The sequence below is a fragment of the Arachis ipaensis genome, chromosome B6 (assembly GCF_059453495.1).
Source record: "Arachis ipaensis isolate K30076 ecotype BB chromosome B6, ASM5945349v1, whole genome shotgun sequence".
Classification (NCBI taxonomy): Eukaryota; Viridiplantae; Streptophyta; class Magnoliopsida; order Fabales; family Fabaceae; genus Arachis; species Arachis ipaensis.
This window is the reverse complement of record NC_142441.1, coordinates 91,212,979-91,236,882: the sequence shown is the minus strand read 5'-3', so window position 1 is coordinate 91,236,882 and position 23,904 is coordinate 91,212,979. Positions and strand designations below refer to the sequence as shown.

The following is a 23,904-nucleotide window of genomic DNA, read 5'->3' as shown; positions in this document are numbered from 1 at the left end:
ACATACAAAGCCAGTGAGATTTTGAGCTTATTTGATTGGTTGCATTTTATCAACCAATATTTTATTTTTGGTGTGTGTTGTTCTCTCTAAAATTTTGATCTTTGTCTTGCTTGATTCTATATTTCCATTGTTTAATGTATGCATGCACTTATGTGATTGAGGCCTTGTTTCACTAAGCTTACATACCCATATGGCCTTAACCTTTCATTATCGATTTGATAAACACCAATTTTGTAGTTTATCTTGTGCTTAATTTGGGGGATTTTATCACCTTTTCTCATATTTATTCAATGAAATAGCATGGTTTTGCAATTCTCCCTTGATTTGTGCTTAAATATGAAAACATGCTTTTTAGGCCTTAAAATAGCTAAATTTAACTCACTTTAATTCCATTCGATGCCTTGATATGCTTGTTAAGTGATTTCAGGTTAGAAGGCAAGTATTGGATGGAAGAAGTGAGGAGAAAAGCATGCAAAGTGGGAGAACTCATGAAGAAATGAAGGAACCGCAAAGCTATCAAGCCTGACCTCTTTGCACTCAGTCGACCATAACTTGAGCTACAAAGGTCCAAATGAGGCGGTTATAGTTGTGTTGGAAAGCTAACATCCGAGGCTTCGAAATAATATAAAATTTGCCATAGTTTCCTCACGTATAGGGGCGCGTACGCGCACATGATGTGCACGCGCCGATGAACCAGCGTGGATCCATTTTGGGCAACTCGTTGGGGGCGACTTGCAGCTCATTTTGGGCCCAATCCAACTCATTTCTGATTCTATTAAACCCAAGGATTGAGGGGGGAAGGAACCAAGTAGTCATATTTTAGTTTTCATCATGTTTTAGGGTAGAATTCTAGAGAGAGAAGCTCTCTCTTCTCTCTAGAATTTAGGGTAGTTTAGGTTAATCTCTCTCGATTTTCTCTTTCAATTCTTGTTTTGATTTCAATTCTCTTTACATTTTAGTGTTCTATTGTCTTAATCTTCTTAGTTTCTCTTGTTAGTTTCTTGTTTTGTTCTCCTTTGTGTTGATGAACCATTGTTGGATCTTGATTTCTTATAATGCAATTTTATGTTTCTATGTCTTTCAGTACTTATCTTAGTTGTTATTATCGATTTCTTGCTTATGTTAGTTATGGCTTTCTTTAATTCTTGCATTTGATGATGTTTACTTTTCTTGCACACTAGGTGCTTGATAAAATATTTACATTAGTTTTTGAGTAGTTTTCTTTACTCTTAGCCTAGGCTAAGGGAATTGAGTGACCTTGAGTCGTTGGGTCTCAATGATTTGGTGATTTGAGAACCCTTGGTGATCAATTTGATACTCATTGACACTAACCCATTACTAATCTAATTAGTAGATAGTTTGGGACTTATGGGTTAATGTGATCAAAGTTATTTAACGTACTTCAAGTTTAGGAGTAGATATTACATACTTAAGGCTTTTGGAAGTAGACTTAATGAGCTTGGTCCCTCATAATTATCAATGTATGGTTTGTTGACAAGGAAGGTGATCTCAATTACCTATGTTTAGCCAAGAGTACTTTTCCTTTATTTCATTAGTTTTTGTCATTTTACTTCTTGTCATTTAATTTTTCTTGCCATATACTTTTCTTCCAAAAATATAAAATCAAACCCCTTGCATCCTTCATAGCCAATAATCATTCACTTCATTGCAATTTCTTGTGAGACGACCCGGAGTTTAAATACTTCGGTTAATTCTTATTTGGGATTTGTTACTCGTGACAACCAATATTTTTTATGTGAGAATTGTTTGTTGGTGTAGAACTATTCTTGCAACGAGAATTCATTTATTTAAGGAAATTCTATACCATCACAACAATTCGCTCATCACCTTTGCAAACCAATTTGAGCCTATTTTACCCCTTTGTTCTTTACTTTAGCTCATCACTATCTCTAAGCGGAAAACAATAATGTCCTTAATTTGAATCCTTGGTTAGCTTAGACAAGTGAAAGTGCTCACGAATTAAGTGTGGGAAAATTGGGTTTGGAAACATTTGGTTTAAGAATTGGGTGTTATATATCTTTATGAAAATGTGAAAGAAATGTTTAGGACATGTTCATACATTCAATAATTTAATCATATGCATTGAGAAAAACAAAAGAAAAAGAAAAAAAAAATATATATATATATAATAAAGAAAAAAATAAAAATAAATAAAAGAGAAAAAGAAAAGAAAAAGAGCAAATAATAAAAGGGGATAAAATGCCCCAAAGTAAATGGTGTTAACAATGCATATGAGTTGTACTCAAAATTAGGATGCATGAATATGTTGAAAACATGGTTAATGGATAGTTAGATGTTGTATTATAATTACATGGATTGTCTTAAGTTAGGTGGAAAAAGATTAAGTTAATTAATGATTCATATTTTAGTCCACTTGGCCAAATACAATCCTACCTTGACCATAACCCCATTACAACCCTTAAAAGACCTCTTGATATGTGTATTTGTGCATTAATTCTTTGTTGATTGGTAGAAGAAAAGCACGCCTTAGAAAGCAAGATTAGTAGAGAATTGAGAGATCGAACCTTAAACACCTGAGCGATTAGAGTGCATACACTTCCAGTGAGGGTTCGATACTCGATTCCTTGTTTCCGGCTTTCATGAGCTATTTTCTTCTGCAAGTTCACTTGTGCTTTATTTTGTGATTTGAATTAATGAAATCCATTTCATATTTGTTCTTAAAAGATTTTTTTACTTTTAACCAAGTAGATAAAAGTATTTTGCATTTAGTTGCATTCATATAGATAGGTTGCATTTCATACTTTCTACCATTCTTCTTCACTCTTTTAGTTCTCTTGATCTTAGCATGAGGACATGCTAATGTTTAAGTATGAGGAGAATGATAAACCACTATTTTATGGTTTATCCTGTGCTCAATTGAGTGGATTTTATCAATCTTTCATACACTTATTCATACAAAATGCATGTTTTACAATTTCCTTCCTGATTTTGTGCTATGATTGAAAACATGCTTCGTTGCTCTTAAATTTTACTAATTTTAATACTCTCTTATTACTATTTGATACCTTGATATGTGTGTTAAGTGATTTCAAGGTTTACAGGGCATGAATGGCTTAGAGGATGGAAAGGAAGCATGCAAAAGTGGAAGGAATACAAGAAATTGAAGGAACTGCTAAAGCTGTCCAGCCTGACCTCTTGGTACTAAATCGATCATAACTTGAGCTACAGAGGTCCAAATGATGCGGTCTCAGTTGCGTTGGAAAGCTAACATCCAGGGCTTTACAACGAAATATAATTTGCTATAGCTGCCCTAAAGATAGGCAACACGCACGCGTGGATCACGCACACGCGTGACCTGGCAAAAATCCAATCCATGCTCATGCTGTTTCTGACCCAGTTTTCGGCCCAGAAAACACAGATTAGAGGCTATAAAGTGAGGAAATCCATTCATTCCTAGAGACAACATTCATAATTCAAAATTTTAGGTTTTAGATGTAGTTTTCTACAGATAGAGGCTCTCTCCTCTCTCTTAGGTTTTAGGATTTAGGATTTCTCTTAGGTTAGTTTTACTTCTTCTTCAATGCCAGGTTCAATGTTCCTTTAATTTATATTCTCTCCTACTTTTATTTATTCTATTACTTTAGTTGTTTACTTTCCCAAATTGGTTTATGGATTCCTATGTTTAATTTGATTTGATTTTCCATTTAATATAAATTGAGGTATTCCAGATTTAAGATTGCTTTCTTTAATTTTTGTTATTGATGCTTTTAAATTTCTCCCCCTTTGCTTTGGTTGAGTAATTGGTGACACTTGAGTTATCAAACTCAGCTGTTGATTGAAATTTGGGATTCGCTGATTGGATCCCTCTAAAGCTAGTCTTTCCATAGGATTTGACTAGGACTTGAGGAATCAAATTGATTAGTCCACTTCACTTTCCTTTATTTAGTAAGGGTTAACTAAGTGAGAGCAATAAACAATTCTCATCACACTTGATAAGGATAACTAGAATGGGATTTCCAGTTCTTATACCTTGCACTGGTGTTCATGATAATTAAGTTACTTTCTTGCTAATTTATTTTCCTGTTCCCTATTTCAAAAACCCAAAAATATACCTTTTTTCATAACCAATAATAAATCATACTTCCCTGCAATTTCTTGAGAGACGACTAATGAGCGGATAATTTATACGCTTTTTGGCATTATTTTTACATAGTTTTTAGTATGATTTAGTTAGTTTTTAATATATTTTTATTTACTTTTTAAATAAAAATCACATTTCTAGACTTTACTATGAGTTTTTGTTTTTTTTCTGTGATTTCAGGTAATTTCTGGCTGAAATTGAGGGACTTGAGCAAAAATCTGATTCAGAGGCTGAAGAAGGACTACAGATGCTGTTGGATTCTGACCTCCCTGCACTCAAAGTAGATTTTATGGAGCTACAGAAACCCAAATGGTGCGCTCTCAATTGCGTTGGAAAGTAGACATCCATGGCTTTCCAGCAATATATAATAGTTTATACTTTCCCAAGTTTAGACGATGCAAACTGGCGTTTAACACCAGCTTTCTGCCCTATTCTGGCGTTAAACGCCAGAAACAAGTTGCAAAGCAGAGTTAAACGCCAGAAACAAGTTACAAACTGGCGTTCAACTCCAAGGAAGACCTCTACACATGAAAGCTTCAATGCTCAGCCCAAGCACACACCAAGTGGGCCCGAAAGTGGATTTCAGCATCATTTACTCATTTCTGTAAACCCTAGTAACTAGTTTAGTATAAATAGGACTTTTTACTATTGTATTCAGATCTCTGGTTAGTCTTTGAATAATTTTATGTTCAGAGATCACGTTTAGGGGGCTGGCCATTCGGCCATGCCTAGACCTTCTGTTCTTATGTATATTCAACGGTGGAGTTTCTATATCCCATAGATTAAGGTGTGGAGCTCTGCTGTTCCTCATGAATTAATGCAAAGTACTATTGTTTTTCTATTCAACTCAAGCCTATTTCTTCAATAAGATATTCATTCGCACACCAGAACATGATAAACGTGATGATTATGTGACGCTCATCACCATTCTCACTTATGAACGCGTGCCTGACGAACACTTCCGTTCTACATAACAGCAAGCTTGAATGCATATCTCTTAGCCTCCTGATCTATGATCAGAGTCTTCGTGGTATAGGCTAGAATTATTGGCGGCCATTCTTGAGATCCGAAAAGTCTAAACCTTGTCTGTGGTATTCCGAGTAGGATCTGGGAAGGGATGGCTGTGACGAGCTTCAAACTCGCGAGTGCTGGGTGTAGTGACAGACGCAAAAGGATCACTGGATCCTATTCCAGCATGATCGAGAACCGACAGATGATTAGCCATGCGGTGACAGTGCATTTGGACCATTTTTACTGAGAGGACGGGATGTAGCCATTGACAACGGTGATGTCCAACATACAGCTTGCCATAGAAAGGAGTATGAAGGATTGGATGGAGGCAGTAGGAAAGCAGAGATTCAGAAGGAACAAAGCATCGCCATACGCTTATCTGAAATTCTCACCAATGAATTACACATAAGTATCTCTATCTTTATTTTACGTTTTATTTATCTTTTAATTATTAAAACTCTATAACCATTTGAATCCGCCTGACTGAGATTTACAAGGTGACCATAGCTTGCTTCAAGCCGACAATCTCCGTGAGATCGACCCTTACTCACGTAAGGTTTATTACTTGGAGGACCCAGTGCACTTGCTGGTTAGTTCTGCGAAGTTGTGATAAAGAACTAAAATTATGAACGTGCGTATTAAGTTTTTGGTGCCGTTACCAAGGAAGGAACGATCACGATTTCGTGCACCAAGTTTTTGGCGCCGTTGCTGGGGATTGTTCGAGTTTGGACAACTGACGGTTCAACTTGTTGCTCAGATTAGGTAATTTTATTTTAATTTAAAGCTCTTTGTTTTTATTATTTATATTTTCGAAAAAAAAATTTCAAAAAAAAAATTATTCTATGTTCTTCAGAATTTTTAAGAATGAATTCTAGAGTTTCATGAGATATGTTGAATCCTGGCTGGCTATTAAGCCATGTCTAATCTTTTGGACCGAGGATTCAACTATCCTGAGAACAGCTTATTTGTCTTTCTCAACAATTTAGCTGTTGTATGTAATGTTCTGTTGAAGCTTGGCTGGCCATTGGCCATGTCTAGTATTTTGGACCGGAGCTTTCATTGAAAGCTTGGCTGGCTAGTAAGCCATGTCTAATTTCTGGACCGGAGTTTTAGACTAACAGTGCATGATTCCTGGAATTCTCATTAGAAATTTTGAAATCCTTATTTTTTCTTTTTCCAATTAATTTTTGAAAAATCCAAAAAAAATTAATAAAATCATAAAAAACCAAAAATTTGATATTTCTTGTTTGAGTCTAGTGTCAATTTTTAAGTTTGGTGTCAATTGCATCTTTTTAATTCCCTAAAAATTTTCGAAAATTCATGCATGTGTTCTTCATAATCTTCAAGTTGTTCTTGTTGATTTGCTTTGTTTGATCTTTGCATTTTCATGTTTTGTGTCTTTTCTTATTTTTCATATGCATTTGCAATTTGTTAGTGTCTAAACATTAAAAAATTTTAAGTTTGGTGTCTTGCATGTGTGCCTTTTCTAAAAATTTTCAAAAATTAGTCTTGATGATCATCTGGACATTCAAAGTGTTCTTGGTGTTCATCTTGACATTCAAAGTGTTCTTGCATGCATTGTGTGTTTTGATTTATAATTTTCATGTTTTGAGTCTTTTTATTGTTTTTCTCTCTCTTCATAAAAATTCAAAAATAAAAAAAATTATATCTTTCTCTTATTCTCTCATAAATTTTCGAAAATTTGGTTTGATTTAGTCAAAAAGTTTTTAAATTTAATTGTTTCCTATGAGTCAAATCAAATTTTCAATTTAAAAATTCTATCTTTTTCAAATCTTTTTCAAAAATCAAATCTTTTTCATTTTTTCTTTCATAATTTCGAAATTTTCAAAATTTATTTTCAAAATCTTTTTCTTATTTCTATTTCATATTTTCGAAATTAATACTAACAATTAATGTGATTGATTCAAAAATTTTAAGTTTGTTACTTGCCTAGTAAGAAAGGTTCAATCTTTAAATTTTAAAATCATATCTTTTTGTTTCTTATTAGTCAAGTAATCAACTTTAATTTTCAAAATAAAATCATTTTAAATTTCTTTTTCAAAACTTTTTCAAAATAAATTTCAATCACATCTTTTTCAAAATCAATTTCAAAATCTTTTCTAACCTCTTGTCTTTTCAAAATTTGATTTTCAAATCTTTTTCAATTAACTACTTGACTTTTTGGTTTATTTTTAAAAGTTTTTTATTTCAATCTTATTTTCTCAAAACCACCTAACTAACTTTTTTCTCACCAATTTTTGAAAACCCTTCCCCTCTTTTTCAAAATTTCTTTTTCATTAACTATTTGTTTTAAATTTTAATTTGATTTAATTTTATTTTTCTTTTTAAATTTCAAATTTTAACTAATAGTCAAAATAAAAACAAAATATTTTTATTTCATTTTATTTAATTTTCGAATTCTTTCCCTGATAAACCCCGATTTCATGATTTATCTTGTGCTTATTTTGGGGGATTTTGTCACCTTTTCTCACATTTATTCAATGAAATAGCATGGTTTTGTAATTCTCTCTTGAATTTTGCTTAAGTGTAAAAACTTGCTTTTTAGGCTCTAAATTGGTGATTTTAATTCACTTTAATTCCATTCGATGCCTTGATGTGTTTGATGAGTGATTTCAGGATTCATAAGGCAAGTATTGGATGGAAGAAATGAGGAGAAAAGAATACAAAAAGAGAGAATGCATGAAGAAACAAAGATTGGGAATGCACCAAAGGACGCGCACGCGCACCAGGCGCGTACGCGCAAAAGTGGTTTCGCCAATAGATGCGCACGCGTACACGCCGCGTCCGCGCGGTTTGAGAATTTGCCAGTCGACGCGCATGCGCACATGGCGCGCACGCGCTGATACTCTCACGTGGCCCACTTGAAGGCAAAACGCTGGGGGCGATTTCTGAGCTGCCCAGGCCCAAATCCAACTTGTTTCTGAGTGTATTTCATGCAGAATTGAAGTCCAAGCAAAGGGGGAGCAATTAGTTTAGCCAACATGAGCCTTTAGTTAGTTTTCTAAAGAGAGAAGCTCTCTCTTCTCTCTAGAATTAGGTTAGGATTAGGTTAGATTATCTTAATTTCATGTTTAATTACTTGATCTCATCTTATTTCTTTGATAATTTCTCATTTCTACATCTTAATTCTCTTAGTTTTTAGGTCAATTTCCCATTTTGTTCTCTTTTGTGATGATGACTCATGTTGGATTTGTTTACATTTAATGCAATTTTGATGTTGATGTTTCTTTAATTAATGAATTGATTTCTGATCTCACTTTTCTTGCAATTAATAGTGATAGATTTTAGTATTCTTGCAATTTATAATGCTGATTTTTATTGCATTCTAAGTATTTGATGAAATACTCTATTTAGTTTTTGAGTAGTTTTTTCAACTCTTGGCCTAAGCCAAGGGACTTAAGTGATCTTGAGTTTTTGGACATAATGGATTTGGTGATTTGAGAACCCTTGGTGATCAATTTGAAGCCCATTGACGCTAACCCACTAGTAAGTCAATTAGTAGGTAGGTTAGGACTTAAGGGTTGATGTGATCAAGCCTATTTGACATACTTCAAGTCTAGGAGTAAATGTTACGTACTTAAGGCTTCGAGAAGTAGACTTAATAGGTTGGCCTCTCATAATTGTCAATAATTGATTTGTTGACTAGGATGGTGATCTCAAGTACCCAAGTCTTAGCCAAGAGTTCTTTATTTTGCTTTCTTTACTTATTCACTCAATTTACTTTCTTGCCATCTCATAAACAAAACCCCCCTTTTACCCCATCATAGCCAATACGTATGCACTTTATTGTTTCCTAGGGAGACGACCCGGAGTCCAAATACTCCGGTTATTTCTTAATTGGGGATTGTTCTTTGTGACAACCTAAAAATTTAATTTGATTTGAGGATTAACTATTGGTTTGGACTATACTGACAACGGGATTATTTTGTGGAATTTCGAACCGGTGTAAATCCCGCTTATCAAATTAATGGCGCCGTTGCCGGGGACACAATGGTGCTATGTTATTGGCTATTGTATATATTGTGAATAGCTTGAATTTTGGGTTGTTTGCTAGTTTTTACTAGTTAGGATTTCATCTTCTTTGTTTCTTATTGCTCTCTGATTTTATTTTCTTTTTTACTATGAATTCTCATCTTTTTGGCTATGAGTATAGTTCAAACTATATTGTAGGAAATGGAAGCTCCAATGAGGATATGCATTAAGAATTTGGGAATCAAGGATGGGAGGAACCCCAAGCTTATGAACAACCTTCATGGCAACAACCTCCTACGAACTCCTATGGGTATAATCCTGATCCTAATGTATATCAATCCAATGTGTGTGATGACCCTTATTGTGGTTGTCAACCACAATCATCATATGCATGTGACCGCATTTCTCAATATAACCACACACCGTACTCACAAGCCTCACATCACCATTCAACTCTACATGACCAAAACTCATGCACACCATATCAACCACCATTCGAATCACATATAGAATAACCACCATCTCAATACCAATACTCCCGAGAACCACAAATTCCACATACACCACCTCAAGAACTCCACCAATATGAACCACCTTCCGATTACAACAATCTTCCCTTAACCGATGAATTCTTTCTCCCACCACCACCTCCCAACGAAGCCTTCATATTAGAATTGAGAGACCTTGAATCTCGCATCTTGAGGCAACAAGAGGAGGATGAAACTAAGTTTAAGGAGCTAAGAGCAAAGATAGCTAGCATGGTAGAAGCCGTGAATCACCTAACCTCCCACCTAAGTTCATGCACCCTAAGTACTCCCATTGTTGAATGTGGAGAAACAATTAAGGAGCTTAGGGAGGATATGAACTTGAAGCTCCATGGTGAGGAAGAAGAATTGAAGCAAGAAGGGCAACAAGAGGAGAAGATAAAGATTAGCGAACAAAAGGAAGTAGTGGATGGATGTTTAAGATACGTTGAGCACATAAAGGAATCTCAAATTGAAGAACCCTCTTCCAAGAAATTTGGAGGGGATATTGAAGAGAAGAGTAATGTTGCGGAAGTAAACAAAGAGTTGAAGGAAATTGATCAAGAAGTGGATTCCATCACTAGTGATTTTTTGCCCATGTTGATCAATCCCCTTGACGATCTTGTTGAACCTTCCCCCAGTGGATTAGAAAGCAAGGTTGAGGAAGACATGAAACCTCCAAGACCTACTAAAGGTGAAGAACTGGGAGAAGTATTCCAAGCAACAAGCGCTCCTATCTATGATGATTCTGAATCAACATATGATCCTTTCGAGTTTGAAGAGTCCTTCCCCAAAATGCCTAGACTTGATGATGAGGTAGATTTCACTATACCTCCTATCTATGATGAGAGTGATGGGAAAGAAATAGAAGGAATTGGTGAAGAAGAATGTGAACTTGAGGAAGCTTGGCATGAGGAGGAACTTGAAGAACCTTGCCAAGTGGTGGAAACCTCTAGAAGAGGATGGACGGGAGTAGAGTATGCTTTATCAAGATCTTTGGGAACCCCTCCACCTAGTTCGTCATCCAATCCTCTGCTTGAGTGGGTAAAACTTCTAACTCTCAGCTCTGTTATCCCACTTGAGTATGGTTTGCTTGAAACGGATGGCCAACTTAGGGCGCTTTGTGGAATTAAGCGAAAGAGGAGGATGTTTAGTGGTTGGCGTTCTAAATCTAGGCTCATTATGGTGGGAAGCTCGAAATTGAAGAGCATGGATTGGTGTAATGCTCAATTAAATGGGTCTAGGAGAGTAGTTTGGTACTTCCATGAGAATTCTATTTTCTCGTCGCCCGGACAAAGTCAAGGCAATCAACTAGAAGATGGGTGCGAGGACAAGATATGGGATCCTGGATTATCCTATGATAGTCAATTTTGGGAGCTCACGTCTTGGAGAGGACCTCACCAAAGCTTAATGAAGAAGGTTGGAACTTCTGACAGCCGATTGAAGGACAAGCACTCTTGGAGGTTCAAGGATGGATACAAGCATAAGCCACCTTGACAAGAAGCCTCCCAATGTCCAACTTAAGGACTTAAACTAAATGTGCTTGGTGGGAGACACCCCACCATGGTAAACTCTTTCCATTCTCTTGTAGATATAATGAATGAATAAATTGAGTTCCATTGTATAGAGTTTCTTTACTTTGTAGTGTATTTGCTTTGATTGCTAAGGTATCTATACGTCCTATGCTTTAATTAGGGATAATTCTTTGAATTTGAGTTTTTGCTTGAATTGCAAGTTTTCTCAAGTTGTTTGAAAAATCCCCTATGTTTCAAAATGCGCTTAATCTTGCATCTTAGCTAGTTCTAGAGTTTTAGAGAAGGATGAAAAGTTAGGAGGTCTTTTGATGTTCTTTGAAAAAGAAAAAAAAAACACCAAGCCACACGCAAGCGCAAAGCGCGCACGCGTAGGCTGCTCATTTCAACTATCTGGGCCAAGGACCAGAGAGTTGTGCCACTTTTGGGCCAACTCTATGTCTCAACCCACATGGACACACGCTGTACACGTCCGCGCCACTCCCTGTTTCTTCGCTTACGCGTTGGCGTTCTCCGCGCCTCCGCGCCTATTCCATAAACTCGTACCATCCACACAAATGGGCACAGTGCGCGCGCGCGTCGATGTGTTTTAACATCACTCAGGCTAAAGGAACTGAGAGTTGTGCCAACTCTGGCCCTCTTTTGTGCCTCTGGCCCAGCACATCCACGCGGACGTGCACCGTACACGTACACGCCGATCCCTAACTCTTCCATCTACGCGTAGGCGCGTGTGGCGCCTCCGCGCCACTTCCCTATTTCTATCACCCACGCGGATGCGCACAGTGCACGCTCGCGTGGATTTGAAAATCCCATTTAACTAGGGACGTGATGCCCTAGCGCATTCGCGCAACCCCCATACGTCCACTTCATCTCCAACGTTCCATTTCCCTCCATCTTCAACCTCTCACCTCTGAGCAACCAACCATTGGCTGCCCTCCAGCGAGCGGCCCACGACCATCGCCGCTGCCGTCACCACCCAACCCCCTCTTCCTCACTCCCTCTCTTCCACTCGACCCTCTCTGTCTCTACTCTCTCTCACAGCCAGCCTCAGTGCCGCCGCAAGCACCGCCGCGACCCCATTGTCGCCGGCGCGAGCTCCACGGTGACGTCGAACTATCGCTCCACTTCACCTTCCCTTCATTTGCCCCGTTCAGTTCTGCATTCCAGATTCCATACCCTCCCCTGTTCTACCTCCTTTTTACTACTTATTGTTAATCACATTAGTTTAGTTGGATTAGCTTAGTTAGTTAGTTTAGTTTGATTTAGGTGGTTAGCGAATCTGGGCTGAGTAGTGGGTTTAGGCTTGTTTAAATTTATGTTGCTATGTGAAATTGCTCTATTTTGTTGTATTACTCTGTGTTCATTTAATCTGTTGATGCTGCTTACTTGTGATTGATTGGTGAAGAGAATGCTGATTGAAGCAAGTGCTGCTATTCTTTGTGCTGTTTGATTTGCTTTGTTGCTGAACTATTGGCTGTCTGTTACATCCATATGAATTCATATATATGATTTTGTGTTTCTAATTGTTGATGAACTCATATAGAATCTAGTTTGACTGTTTGAATTTGAAAAATAGCTAATTTGCTGCTGAAATGCTGCCGGATTTTTCTTAACCATAGTACTTGAATTGACCTTGTTTGATGGATGTAGCAACTTCTAGTTGATGATTGCTGTTCAATTAGCACTTTGTTACCTAAATGGTTTTGGATAATCTTCAGGGACAAGTTTTGGTCTTGCTTATGCTCTTTGCTTGTTATGCATGATGATTTTCGTATAGGCATTGAATAGTTCGAATGAATTTTCTAATTGACCATCACTTATGATTTCCTTAAAATATCAGGCCTCTTTGGCATAAACATACAAGTTGAAAGTTTTTAATCTGTGGGGCTAATTTGATTCACATGTTCATGCATGATTGACATTAAGCCACATAGACCGTAAGGTTTTTTCACTCTTTTCTCAACTTGTAACTTTTATGCATTACTAAATTTAATGTTGGATACTTCTTGATTGATTCTTTCTTTAATGATTTGACTTCACCAACACAAATTCATTTGACTCTAGTGATCATTGCATTGATTGATGGTTTGTCCCATATTAGTTGCTTTCTAGCTATATCATATTTCATCATCAATGACTTGTTGCATTTCATGATTGTGAACGTGCTTACATCCATATTTTGTGCATTCCTTTCAAATTGAGCTAGTAATCACCATATCACTGATTTTCAAACTGATTTCTAACTTTAACCTGTTTAATCAACTAACTTCTTTTGGTTTTTAACTTAACTCTTTTGATCATTATTTTGGATATGGTGTTTCCTAGGCTTAGTAAACGAGTAATGTGCAAATGTGGTTTGAATTCTTGGTTTGCAGTTTGGTTTAAATTCTGAATTATGTTTGCTTGCATTCCAAGAAATCTCCTTTCTTTATCCACTTCATGAGTATGCTTTGCTTTGAGTGCTTTATATCTATTTGGGTATCTGCTTATATTGTATCATCTCTGTTTTTCAGAATGTCGGATAAAGGAAAAGCTATAGCCACTACTTCCAAAAAGAAGAAGCGCTCTAAAATCTCTACCCCCTTACCATATGCTAACTATGCCAAGAATCCGCTAAATGAAGAAGACAAAGAAAATCAGCTACTCCCATCCACTGATTCAACCAAATTCCCCAACCTCTATTGCGAGCTACGCTTCTCCAGTTATAAAAAGAAAAATCTGAACATTGAGAAGAAGCTGAACCTTCCCAATGAAGTGAGGCGTGCCATAAACACCCGCATCTCAGAGTTGGGATTGGATTTCGTTGATAGGGACTTAGGAAGGATTAACATCTCATGGGTTAAGGAGTTTTACTGTAACTTCTTCCGAGCGAACTTGGATTCAGTGCACTTAAGGTGTAGAGAGATTATGATCACTGAGGATGCTATAGGGGATGCACTGCTTTGCAGAGTTGGTACTCCTGACACTTGTGCCTACCAGTAGGAAGAGGTAGCTCTCCTCTCCATGACTTTTGACTATGAGGCGCTTAAGCGCGTGATTGCTACACCAGACGCTCCCTGGGTGATGGATTCGAACAACAAGAAGCCTAAGGGGATGCTATCTACATATCTGTCTAAGGAGGCTAGGACCTGGTAGCAGATATTTGCCCACTATGTCTTGCCTACCACTCACTTCTCAGAGATTCCGATGGATATGCTAGTTCTGATTGGGTGTGTCATGGAAGGGAAAGAGGTGTATTTCCCCCAGCTGATTAGGCATAGCATGTGGAGAGCTCATATTCGCGGCTTGCTACCATTTCCTACACTGGTTACTAGTTTAAGTGAGCTAGCTGATGTCCCGTGGGAGGACGATGACGTGACACCACCACCCCCAGATGACGACGACAAGGAAGTTACTATTCCATGGGGTGGATGGGTGCACGAGAAGCCCCCAAACAGACGTCGTTCTTGGGCTAGAGCGGTAGTTGAGGCAGCCAGACCCTCTTCATCCACAGCAACAGCAGAACCCTCTTCCTCCACAGCAGCCGCAGCATCCTTACCACCACCACCAGCAGCACCTGAGCCGATTTATCTGTTAGTGCAACACCTTCTTCGCTTCATGGTGCACTTCGAGCGTCGTGTCATGCGACGTCTTGACTGCATAGACCAGGTATTCGCATCACAGGGCATTGAGCTCCCTCTACTTCCAGACTCTCCCGCCTCTGACGAGTAGGACTAGGAGGAGGAGCATAGTGAGGAGCCGACACAGCAGGAGGCACCACCAGAGATGCAGACCACCACTGAGGTCCAGCAGCCTCCTGAGGTCCAACATGACATTCCAGAGCCACAGCCAGTACCAGAGCCACAGCAAGTGCCTGAGCCACAGCCAGTACCGCCTCTAGTCCTACAGCCTGAGCATGAGCCACAGCCTGGTGCGATTGTTGACCCCCATCCCGAGCTTCAGTAGTAGCATCGAGGACGATGCTTGATTCTAAACTGTGGGGAGGTCACCGTTCGTGACCAATGTTTACATTTATGTGGTGATCTTTCAGACTTCCATTTCTATTCGCTACTACTTTATTTTGTTTTATTCCGCACTTTATGTTTTGGATAATTTTGGGATTACTGTACATATTTGCTATTATGGATACTCTTGTTTTGGTTGTTGCACACTTTTAGTATATATATATATATATATATATATATATATATATATATATATATATATATATATATATATATTGTGATTAGAAAATTTCTGGATTGCTGAAAATCTAGTCAACCATTTTTATATAAGAAATGTGTTTTTATTGAAAAAGGGGTAAACTAGGAGAATTTTGAAAATTTTCTAAATCACAATATTGCATTAGAATAAGCTTAGTCAATATGATGAAAATTTCCAAGAAACTCATTTTTAGGGCACCACCCCAATTGGTTGAAATTTTTTTTTTTAGAACTTGCTTGAGTTATATGCGTTGTGGACCATGTTTTGAGCTAAGAACACAAGCTTGTGAGAATTGAGCTTAATTGTGTGGCTACATCATACATAACAACTTACTTCCATTCTTGTGTGCATTATTCTCCTCCTATGATTGTAATCCTTGATTTGTTTAATTCTTTATGTCCATTAATTTGTGTATACATGCATTTATATGATTGAGGCCATTGTTTAAATAGCTCACTTACCCAAATAAGCCTACCTTTTATCTTCCATTGCTAGCCAATTTTGAGCCTATATTTAACCCATTTGTTCTTAATTGTAGCATATTACAAGCCTAAGTGAAAAATAATAAATGTCCTTAATTTGGATCTTTGATTAGCTTAGACTAGTGAGAGTGTTTATCAATTGATTTTAGGAAGTTGCGAACATGGAATAGAGATAAAAGTGTGTTTGTTGAAAAATCTTGGGAATTGTGTACATGCTCATGTATTAATCATGTGTAAACCGTATGCATTGATATTCTCGTATATATTTTACAAAAAAAAAAGCAATAGAAAGGGGACAAAATGCCCCAAAGTGAAGTTCAATAAAAGTCAATGCATATGTGTGGTGATCAAAAAGAGAATACATGAGTGTGTGAGAAAAGTGAAGAATGGGTAGTTAGGTTTGTTTAGAATTGTATAGGTTGTCATAGGTCAGGTGGGAAGTTTAAGTTAATCAAAGATTCGAATTTCTAGTTCACTTAACCATATGCATCCTAACTTGACCCTAGCCCCATTACAACCTATGGGAAAGACCTCATGATATTTGTATGCATGCATAAAGTAATTGTTGATTGTTAGATGAAAAAAAAATCTTAGAAAGCATGAGTAGGGGAGAATTGAGTGAATCAACCCCATACACTTGAGTGCCTAGAGCGGATACACATCCGGTGAGGGTTCGATCGCTCAATTACATGTTTCCACCCATGATCATCTTTTCTTGCAAGTCTGTGAACTCTTTCAATGATTCAATCCAATTGTGGTTTGCTTGATTGCTAATACCTTGGCCCTTGTGCTTGTATACGTATTCTTGGAGATTGATTTATTTTGACTAAGCCATTGCATCATGTAGATAGATTGCATTTAGTAGTTGCATTGAATAAATGTTAATACCCTTTTGCTTCTTCTTGATTTTAGCATGAGAACATGCTTAGTTTACGTGTGGGGAGATTTGATAAACCCCGATTTTGTGATTTATCTTGTGCTTATTTTGGGGGATTTTGTCACATTTTCTCACATTTATTCAATGAAATAGCATGGTTTTGTAATTCTCCCTTGAATTTTGCTTAAGTGTAAAAACATGCTTTTTAGGCTCTAAATTGGTGATTTTAATTCACTTTAATTCCATTCGATGCCTTGATGTGTTTGATGAATGATTTTAGGATTCATAAGGCAAGTATTGGATGGAAGAAATGAGGAGAAAAGCATACAAAAAGAGAGAATGCATGAAGAAACAAAGATTGGGAATGAACCAAAATACGCGCACGCGCACCAGGCGCGTACGCGCAAAAGTGGTTTTGCCAATAGATGCGAACGCGTACAGGCCGCGTTTGCGCGGGTTGAGAATTTTCCAGTCGACGTGCACGCGCACATGGTGCACACGGGCCGATACTCTCACGTGGCCCACTTGAAGGTAAAACGCTGGGGGCGATTTCTGAGCTGCCCAGGCCCAAATCTAACTTGTTTCTGAGTGTATTTCATGCAGAATTGAAGTCCAAGCAAAGGGGGAGCAATTAGTTTAGCCAACATGAGCCTTTAGTTAGTTTTCTAGAGAGAGAAGCTCCCTCTTCTCTCTAGAATTAGGTTAGGATTAGGTTAGATTATCTTAATTTCATGTTTAATTACTTGATCTCATCTTGTTTCTTTGATAATTTCTCATTTCTACATCTTGATTCTCTTAGTTTTTAGGTCAATTTCCTATTTTGCTCTCTTTTGTGATGATGACTCATGTTGGATTTGCTTACATTTAATACAATTTTGATGTTGATGTTTCTTTAATTAATGAATTGAGTTGTGATCTCACTTTTCTTGTAATTAATAGTGATAGATTTTAGTATTCTTGCAATTTATGATGCTGATTTTTATTGCATTCTAAGTATTTGATGAAATTCTCTATTTAGTTTTTGAGTAGTTTTGTCAACTCTTGGCCTAAGCCAAGGGACTTGAGTGATCTTGAGTTTTTGGACATAATGGATTTGGTGATTTGAGAACCCTTGGTGATCGATTTGAAGCCCATTGATGCTAACCCACTACTAAGTCAATTAGTAGGTAGGTTAGGACTTAAGGGTGGATGTGATCAAGCCTATTTGACATACTTCAAGTCTAGGAGTAAATGTTACGTACTTAAGGCTTCGAGAAGTAGACTTAATTGGTTGGCCTCTCATAATTGTCAATAATTGGTTTGTTGACTAGGATGCTGATCTCAAGTACCCAAGTCTTAGCCAAGAGTTCTTTATTTTGCTTTCTTTACTTATTCACTCAGTTTACTTTCTTGCCATCTCATAAACAAAACCCCCTTTTACCCCATCATAGCCAATACGCATGCACTTCATTGTTTCCTAGGGAGACGACCCGGAGTCCAAATACTTTGGTTATTTCTTAATTGGGGATTGTTCTTTGTGACAACCTAAAAATTTAATTTAATTTGAGGATTAACTATTGGTTTGGACTATACTGACAACGGGATTATTTTGTGGAATTCCGAACCAGTGTAAATCCCCACCTATCATCCCCCTCTCATCTCTTTCTATTTATTTATTTATCTACTAACACTTCTCCTCTACTCATAATTTGAACCCCCTCTTCTCCCCTGTGTTCGAATTTTTTCTCTTCTCTTCTTCTACTCACAAAAGAGAATCTCTATACTGTGACATAGAGGATTCCATATTTTCTTTTCTGTTCTCTTCTTTTTCATATGAGTAGGAACAAGGATAAGAATATTCTTGTTGAAGCCGACCCTAAACCTGAAAGGACTCTGAAGAGGAAGCTAAGGGAAGCTAAGGCACAACTCTCTAGAGAAAATCTGACAGAAATTTTCGAAAAAGAAGGAAACATGGCCGAACCCAACAACAATGCAAGGAAGATGCTTGGTGACTTTACTGCACCAAATTCCAACTTACATGGAAGAAGCATCTCAATCCCTACCATTGGAGCAAACAATTTTGAGCTAAAGCCTCAATTAGTTTCTCTGATGCAACAGAATTTAAAGTTTCATGGACTTCCATCAGAAGATCCTTTTCAATTCTTAACTGAATTCTTGCAGATCTGTGATACTGTTAAGACCAATGGGGTTAATCCCGAGGTCTACAGGCTTATGCTTTTTCCGTTTGCTGTAAGAGACAAATCTAGAATATGGTTGGACTCTCAACCTAAAGATAGCCTGAACTCTTGGGATAAGCTGGTCACGAATTTCTTAGCCCAGTTCTTTCCTCCTCAAAAGCTTAGTAAGCTTAGAGTGGATGTTCAAACCTTCAAACAGAAAGAAGGTGAATCCCTCTATGAAGCTTGGGAGAGATACAAGCAACTGACCAAAAAGTGTCCTTCTGACATGCTTTCAGAATGGACCATCATGGATATATTCTATGATGGTCTGTCTGAATTATCAAAGATGTCATTGGACTATTCTGCAGGTGGATCAATTCACCTAAAGAAAACACCTGCAGAAGCTCAGGAACTGATTGACATGGTTGCAAATAACCAGTTCATGTACACTTCTGAAAGGAATCTTGTGAATAATAGGATGCCTCAGAGGAAGGGAGTTCTTGAAATTGATACGCTGAATGCCATATTAGCTCAGAATAAAATATTGACTCAGCAAGTCAATATGATTTCTCAGAGTCTGAATGGATTGCAAGCTGCATCCAACAGTACTAAAGAAGCATCTTCTGAAGAAGAAGCTTATGATCCTGAGAACCCTGCAATAGCAGAGGTGAATTACATGGGAGAAACCTATGAAAACACCTATAATCCCTCATGGAAAAATCATCCAAATTTCTCATGGAAGGATCAACAAAAGCCTCAACAAGGCTTTAATAATGGTGGAAGAAACAGGTTTAGCAATAGCAAGCCTTTTCCATCATCCTCTCAGCAACAGACAGAGAATTCTGAGCAGAATCTATCCAGGTTAGCAAATATAGTCTCTGATCTATCTAAGGCCACTCTAAGTTTCATGAATGAAACAAGGTCCTCCATTAGAAATTTGGAGGCATAAGTGGGCCAGCTGAGTAAAAGAGTCACTGAAATTCCTCCTAGTACTCTCCCAAGCAATACAGAAGAGAACACAAAAAGAGAGTGCAAGGCCATAACCTTACTTGGTGTGGCCAAACCCATAGAGGAGGAGAAGGACGTGAATCCTAGTGAGGAAGACCTCCTGGGACGTTCATTGACCAATAAGGAGTTTCCCTTTGAGGCACCAAAGGAATCTGAGGTTCATCTAGAGACCATAGAGATTCCATTGAACCTCCTTCTGCCATTCATGAGCTCTGACGAATATTCTTCATACCTTGTACCATAGGCACCATGACCTTTGAGAAGGCTCTGTGTGACCTTGGGTCAAGGATAAACCTCATGCCATTCTCTGTAATAGAGAAACTGGGAATCTATGAGGTATAAGCTGCAAGAATCTCACCAGAGATGGCAGACAAATCTATGAAACAGGCTTATGGACTAGTAGAGGACGTGTTAGTAAAGGTTGAAGGCCTTTACATCCCTGCTGATTTTATAATCCTAGACACTGGGAAGGATAAGGATGAATCCATCATCCTTGAAAGACCCTTCCTAGCCACAGCAAAAACTGTGATTGATGTGGACAGAGGAGAGTTGGTCCTTCAACTGAATGAGGACTACCTTGTATTTAAGACTCAAGGTTCTCCTTCTGTAACCATGGAGAGGAAGCATGAAAAGCTTCTCTCACTGCAGAGTCAACCAAAGCCCCCACAGTCAAACTCTAAGTTTGGTGTTGGGAGGCCACAACCAAACTCTAAGTTTGGTGTTGAACCTCCACATTCAAACTCCTCTAAGTTTGGTGTTGGGAGGTCCCAACAATGCTCTGAATATCTGTGAGGCTCCATGAGAGCTCACTGTCAAGCTATTGACATTAAAGAAGCGCTTGTTGGGAGGCAACCCAATGTTATTTAATTATATCTATTTATTTTCCATTGCTATTTTATGTTTTCTTTAGGTTGATGATCATGTGAAGTCATAAAAACTACTGAAAAATCAAAAACAGAATGAAAGACAGTATTAAAAATAGGTCACCCTGGAGGAAGAGCTTACTGGCATTTAAACGCCAATAAGAAGCATTAAACTGGCGTTTAACGCCAGAAAGAAGCATCAAGCTGACGTTAAACACCAGAAACAAGCACCAGACTGGCGTTTAACGCCAGAATAGAGCATGGAATTGGCATTTAATGCTAGAAACAAGCAGCAAGCTGGCATTTAACGCCAGACATGCATTCTAAGGGCGTTTGCACGCCTAAATGGAGCAGGGATGTTAAGTCCTTTACCCCTCTGGATCTGTAGACCCCACAGGATCCCCACCTACCACACTTCTTCTTCTCTCCTCTTCACACCCTTTCATAACTCTCTTCCCCAAATACCCTTCACCAATCACCTCCATACCTCTTCCCCAAATACCCTTAACCACTCACATCCATCCACTCTTCCCCATAAACCCCACCTACCTCCAAAATTCAAATTCTTTTCCCTCCCAAACCCAACCTTAATGGCCGAAACCTACCCTTTCCCCACCCCTATATAAACCCCTCAACACTACTCTATTTTCACACATTACAACCACCACTTCTCCCCCTTGGCCGAATACACCTTCTCCGTCAATCTCCTCTATTTTCTTCTTCTTCTCCTACTTTCTTTCTTCTTTTGTTCGGGGACGAGCAAACCTTTTAAGTTTGGTGTGGTAAAAATCATTGCTTTTTGTTTTTCCATAACCATTAATGGCACCTAAGGCCAGAGAAACCTCAAGAAAGAGGAAAGGGAAGGCCATTGCTTCCACCTCTGAGTCATGGGAGATGGAGAGATTCATCTCAAAGGTCCATCAAGACCACTTTTATGAAGTTGTGGCCAAGAAAAAGGTGATCCTTGAGGTCCCTTTTAAGCTCAAAAAGAGCGAATATCCGGAGATCCGACAAGAGATTAGAAGAAGATGGGAAGTTCTCTCTAATCCTATTCAACAAGTCGGGATCTTAATGGTTTAAGAGTTCTATGCAAATGCATGGATCACTAGGAACCATGATCAAAGTAGGAACCCGAATCCAAAGAATTGGCTTACAATGGTTTGGGGGATATACTTAGATTTCAGTCCGAAAAAAGTAAGGTTGGCGTTCAACTTGCCAATGATGCAAGAAAACGCACGCCCCTACACTAGAAGGGTCAACTTTGGTCAAAGGTTGGACCAAGTCCTTATGGACATTTGTGTGGAAGGAGCTCAATGGAAAGTTGACTCAAGAGGCAAACCGGTTCAATTGAGAAGACCGGAGCTTAAGCCTGTAGCTAGAGGATGGTTGGAGTTCATTCAACGCTCAATTATTCCTACTAGCAACCGGTCTGAAGTTACTATAGACCGGGCCATCATGATCCATAGTATCATGATTGGAGAGGAAGTGGAAGTTCATGAGATCATACCTCAAGAACTCTACAAGGTGGCTGACAAGTCCTCCACTTTGGCAAGGTTAGCCTTTCCTCACCTCATTTGCCACCGATGCAATTCGGCTGGAATTGACATAGAGGGAGATATCCTCATTGATGAGGACAAGCCCATCACTAAGAAAAGGATGGAGCAAACAAGAGATCATGGACCTCAACAAGAGCATGAGGAAATTCCTCACCAAGAAATCCCTGAAATGCCTCAAGGGATGCACTTCCCTCCACAAAACTATTGGGAGCAAATCAACACCTCCCTAGGAGAATTAAGTTCCAATATGGGACAACTAAGGATGGAACACCAATAGCACTCCATCATTCTCCATGAGATTAGAGAAGATCAAAGAGCTATGAGGAAGGAGCAACAAAGACAAGGATGAGACATAGAGGAGCTCAAGAGCACCATTGGTTCTTCAAGAAGAGGAAGACGCCACCCTCACTAAGGTGGACCCGTTCCTTAATCTCCTTGTTCTTATTTTCCTGTTTTTCGGTTCTTGAGCCTTATGTTTTATTTATGTTTGTGTCTTTACTATATGATCATTAGTGTTTAAGTGTCTATGTCATAAAGCTATGAATGTCCTATGAATCCATCGCCCCTCTTAAATGAAAAATGTTTTAATTACAAAAGAAAAAGAAGTACAAGATTTCGAATTCATCCTTGAAATTAGTTTAATTATTTTGATATGGTGACAATACTTTTTGTTTTCTGAATGAATGCTTGAACAGTGCATATGTATTTTGAATTTGTTGTTTATGAATGTTAAAATTGTTGCCTCTTGAAGAATAATGAAAAAGGAGAAATGTTATTTGAAAATCTGAAAAATCATATAATTGATTCTTGAAGTAAGAAAAAGCAATGAAGAACAAAGCTTGCAGAAAAAAAAAAGAAAAAGAAAGAAAAAATTGGCGAAAAAAATAGTAATAAAGAAAAAGAAAAAGCAAGTAGAAAAAGTCAATAGCCCTTAAAACCAAAAGGCAAGGGTAATAAAAAGGATCTAAGGCTTTGAGCATCAGTGGATAGGAGGGCCCAAAGGAATAAAATCCTAGCCTAAGCGGCTAAACCAAGCTGTCCTTAACCATGTGCTTGTGGCGTGAAGGTGTCAAGCCAAAAGCTTGAGACTGAGCAGTTAAAGTCAAGGTCCAAAGAAAAAAAAAGAAAGTGTGCTTAAGAACCCTGGACACCTCTAATTGGGGACTCTAGCAAAGCTGAGTCACAATCTGAAAAGGTTCACCCAGTTATGTGTCTGTGGCATTTATGTATCCGGTGGTAATATTGGAAAAAAAGTGCTTAGGGTCACGGCCAAGACTCATAAAGTAGCTGTGTTCAAGAATCAACACACTGAACTAGGAGAATCAATAACACTATCTGAATTCTGAGTTCCTATAGATGCCAATCATTCTGAACTTCAAGGGATAAAGTGAGATGCCAAAACTGTTCAGAGGCAAAAAGCTACTAGTCCCGCTCATTTAACTGGAGCTAAGTTCATTGATATTTTGGAATTTATAGTATATTCTCTTCTTTTTATCCTATTTTATTTTCAGTTGCTTGGGGACAAGCAACAATTTAAGTTTGGTGTTGTGATGAGCGGATAATTTATACGCTT

The 23,904-nt window shown here is 38.1% G+C and overlaps 1 non-coding gene across 1 annotated transcript; it reads right to left on the bottom strand.

Annotated features, from left to right (window-relative positions):
* Positions 1 to 19,088: 19,088 nt before the first annotated feature.
* LOC148561738 (small nucleolar RNA R71) lies at positions 19,089 to 19,196 on the bottom strand. Its single transcript, XR_015887000.1, has one exon. It is a non-coding gene; the product is annotated as a small nucleolar RNA R71 (small nucleolar RNA).
* Between the last annotated feature and the right edge of the window lie 4,708 nt (positions 19,197 to 23,904).